The sequence below is a fragment of the Lissotriton helveticus genome, chromosome 2_1 (assembly GCF_964261635.1).
Source record: "Lissotriton helveticus chromosome 2_1, aLisHel1.1, whole genome shotgun sequence".
In the NCBI taxonomy this organism is placed as follows: domain Eukaryota; kingdom Metazoa; phylum Chordata; class Amphibia; order Caudata; family Salamandridae; genus Lissotriton; species Lissotriton helveticus.
Window position 1 is genome coordinate 1,946,986,181 of NC_136059.1, and position 4,681 is coordinate 1,946,990,861.

The 4,681-nt window shown below is 39.7% G+C and overlaps 1 long non-coding RNA gene across 1 annotated transcript; it reads right to left on the reverse strand.

Moving 5' to 3' along the window:
- Window positions 1-273: 273 nt before the first annotated feature.
- LOC144819982 (uncharacterized) lies at window positions 274-4,257 on the reverse strand. The gene is made up of 2 exons (XR_013607654.1): window positions 4,224-4,257; window positions 274-2,120 (listed from the first exon to the last, which is right to left on the reverse strand). It is a non-coding gene; the product is annotated as an uncharacterized LOC144819982 (long non-coding RNA).
- Window positions 4,258-4,681: the final 424 nt, after the last annotated feature.

Sequence of the window (4,681 nt, forward strand, 5' to 3'; positions counted from 1 at the left end):
AAGTAATGCTGAAAAGACTCACTATTCCCTATCAACAAGGGAAGATCCTGAGAATGACAGTCCATGGCTTTAAATATTTGCCCATCTGTGTTTCTCCAGTGACCACTAAACATGTGACATACCTGTAAGCGTAAATCGGCCACCCCAGTGGATGATCCGAAGAAGAAACACGGCTGCAGACTAGACTGCAAAATTGTTGCAAAAATTGCTGCTTTCTTTAAGGAGAAATACATTTCTTTCAACATTACAGAAAAATGAACTCATATGACCTGATGTAGTGCAAAAGGTTTATTAAAAATGATCAGGGTTTAGAATACAAGACATTTGTCTACATAATATCCGTAATTAACTTTCCCTAATAAAAGAACCTTAAACATCCTTTCCAGGTTTGTGGTTGAAATGACTTTTGCATGCTTATGGAAAATTAGCGACTAGTTCATTCACAAGCCAGACTTATCGAAAAAACATGGTTCATAGCTTTTCTACGTAAAATAATTTGTCCTTGTAACAGATGGTTTCCACTCTGAAAAAGTGGGGTCAGGATGGGACACAAATACGGGCTGGATAGATAGCGGGGCCACACACACAGATATCCAGCACGTACACCACAAATGTGAGAGAGAATGCAAATCACAGAGACAGATTGATCAAGAAAATGATGGACATAAAGACACGGAGAAGCAAGCGCCAAACAGAATGTGCTAATCTACGGCATGTCATCTTGGACTAGACGGCCAAGACATCTGCAAACTATAGAGTTGTGTTTACATCCCCTAATTGTGCCTCTCTTGCCTTAAGATGTTGACAGATCTATTTATGGAGACGTTCGTTCACAAGCAACATGATCAATTGTGTTGCGGTTCTTTCTGTTGATGCAACAAGAACTGTTTTTGTTTTCCGGATACATAGTTCCTCCAAAGGAAGCAATGGAAGATTCATCAATTTGGCAGAAAAACTGGATCTGTACAAATTCATCATGAAATTCCAATGCAAAACAGTATTCATTTGCCTTGGAGAACTGTTCTGATTTTCCACGCAGTCCCCCCCCTTAGGAATTCATGGCGTAATTTTTTGCAATGTGACTTTTCATTTCGCATTTCGTGCGGTCTTCGTATAATTGTTAACTGCTGGTTCCCTGTCCTTGGTTAATGGGTCTTTTGAGAAACCTTGTAGGTTCATTGCCAGGTGAGAATTAAGAAGACGATGGTTCAGACAGAGATACTGTGAGGCCTAGTTTGGTTGCTGCACCTTCGTCGAATTTAAACTCTCAGTAACGGCGTCAATGAGTGTCACAGTTTGAACCCCTCCCGTGTACACTTGACCTCTGGTTTGAAGCTGTATGCTTTCAAAACGCTATCAGTGATTCCCGAGAAAGTAGGTTGCTGGCTGTCAGGTAGGGTGTTTTAGGGGCTAAATGCGGGGTTATTTGATTTCATGGGTACAATACATGTCAAAAATACACACAGTATAGTTGTAGCAGCCCTGTGCATGTTGTATTGCGTGTAGACATTTGTGTCATTTTCCATGCATAAGAAATCACAAGCTGTCTCTTTTGTTTTTTCAAGATGAAAATTAGGTTCTCTTCTTTTTTGTTCTCTTGTTCTACATTAGCTGATAAATTCTCATTCGTGTTCTTTCCATTGGTCAAATTGTAATTGCAATGACTTTTTTAAAGCTCCTCATACCCCAATGCGGAAGAATTTTATCAGTCAGGCAGCAAGCTACACCGTTAGCCACTGTCAGTCCCTGTTTGGCGGGACAAGGCAGACAGGGGCTGCTTGCCCCAACTGTGTTTGTTGACGTCATTTGCCACTGGTGCCCTTGGGTCTGTCACCTTGTGGCTATGGTAACTGGGTTGGGTCAAACACAACTTTAGCCGACTTCATTCTTAGAGTGGTGAAGGGAAGCAGTCAAAGGCTTCTGAGGCAGGTAGCATGGGGAAGCAAGATCTCAGAAATCAACACACAACAACCAGGCCCAATAATTCGTGGGAAAGGGAAGGTGCACCAGAATAAAGTCAGTGAGCTCCAAGTGTATCCAAAATATATTTTATTATAGTTGAGGTAAAAAATTGGACATCAGCCAACGCGTTTTGTGCCACAGCTGGAACTTCGTCAGGGCTGAAAAAACATACAAATATAAGAACACTAAATCACACTAAACATTTAGACCAACATGTAAAAATTACGTACAGCACATATAGATCTGTAAACTAAACAGAAAAATTCAACAACATTCATGGAACAGTGCAAAAACATTAACAGAAATGCTACATAACATGTTCCAATATCCAATTATACATTCATCTCCAAAAAGATATACGTATATATATACATATAAAAAACGCCATAAGGTAATCCACACAAGTATACACGATACAGACCGGACATACTACAAATATGTACGTCTTAAGATACACACCAAATTTATACACATTTAAACATTACAAAGTGACACATTGATTAAAAAATATATATTTATATTTTTTATGTACACTAGATTCAGCCTTGTCCTACTAAGAGGAACATTCATCAATCAGGTGCAATATAAATCTAGCTTAAAGGCTGTAAATGGCATACCTGATAAGGAACCAAAGGTTATCAGACTCAAGTCTCAACAAAAACCTGACACAGTACAAATACATACGTCCTACGATATACACTACGACTATACACTTTTCAACATTGCTAGATAACAATTTGGTTAAAATTTGTATAACCTTGATGGGACAGCACCCTGTTAGAGAAAAGATTAATCAATAAGGTGCAGTCAATATTTGGCCTAACACCATGCATTGTAGCACATACGCAAACGTGCGGGATAATCACTTAGAGAATTATTCTATATTCATATAAAATATATATACAAGTCAGACAAGAAGCAACAAGAAAGAAGAGAAAGAGAAAACACAAACTGAACTTAAGGATCTCACCTTAACTATTTTAATCCTGGTCCAATCTGTCTGTGCACATGGGTCAATGTACCCCAAGGTAAAACCAAATAAGGACAGTCCTAAGATCTAATGAAAAACAACAACAAAGACATAGCTTACATGTGGCATGAGGATAAATAGTACCACCATGCTAGAATTAGTGAGTACAAGAGAATGCAACCAAACAACATGAAAATCAAAGTCACTTTACGGGTAAAGCCTTACCACTGGCAAGACATAGCTTACATAAGGCATGAGGATAAATGCTACCACCATGCCAGAATTAATGAATACAAAGAAATGCCACCCAACCACATGAAAATCAAGGTCACATTACGGATTAAGCCTTACCAATGGCAATAGAGATAATGGGCGCATCAGTCCGGTAGTGCCCCTCAATCGTCCCAAATCATTTTAATTCGCAGAATTGACCCAAAGTATTGTCCCGAGTCCTAATTAAAGGAGGACATAGATGATCATAGGTTTGCCTTCCACATTAGGCTAACCCTGATTCAAACTGTACAAATATAAAACAAAAACGCTCAATAAGCTGATAATAATGTCAAAGTTAAGGGTCTGCATTGGCTACCCAAATAGCTGCTTCTCATTGGGAAATCACAAAGCGGACAGTATATCTCCATGAATAGGCCATATGCTGCGGCATACACATAATAATCAAAAGCAGACAAAAATTAATTAAACTCAAAAACGTCTGTCACAATACGTCCACAGGGGTCTCCAGAGGTTATCTTACCTCCACATCCAATAACACGCAATAAAATAATAGGTGATATTCCTCAGTGCCCCATGTATCAGGTAGCCAGCATAGCGGCCAATAGTCCTAGTGTAAAACACAGTATCTATTTAATATATTATTTAATTGATTCCTTCCCAAAAAAATATATATGGGTAAACACGCAATAGATATTACCTATTTAAAGAGCCCAACAGTTGATTGTTTCCGTTATACTTGTATATAGACCCAGTACAAAGTTGGAAGGAGCGCGCCACGGCCCCTCCAATCACTAGACTAACATTACCTACGAAAAGAGACTCTCCCATACACCTGCCTAAAACAACGTGCTGTTGTTGAAGCCTTGTGTAGAGGCATGTTTTACAAATAGCCCAATTTCAACATGGATCAGCTTTAGAAATGAGTGACGCTAACAGTATGAGTTCAGGAAAAAGCCCCCATCATAACCCCAGTCTCCGAACCAAATAGCCATCTTTCAAAGTGACACATAAGCACAATTATCGCCTGTAAGGCATAGACCGCATAAATCCCACTTACCTAGTTGACGAAGATGCCAGCAAGAAACGTCCCCCATCCGGACGTTCCAAAACGGGCGCCATAGTCAGCCGGCAATAAATAAGGAAACTGTATCAATGCGCATGCCTAAACCAGTTGGTGATGCTCAGCCTGCGTTGCGAGCCTCGTGTTCGCCCGTAATAATCAAACGAACGCCGGCGCCATATTCAAAGAGGAATCTCTGATATACGGTTACAAGGTGAGAAAGTATTACGGGCGTAAAAAAGAGTTTTCATCGCTAAATATCCACACCAATACTGGGTCCCAGAATATTAAAACAGAAAAGAATAATAATAATAATGTGAATAACTTACTGTTGCCGCGTGCAATGAAACACCGCAGTAATCGAACCGATAATAATCGGCGTGATTATAGACGGCCCGTAGTCTGGAGGGATAATATAATGTTATCCCACAAATTCTGTCCGTGTGTCATAAGGT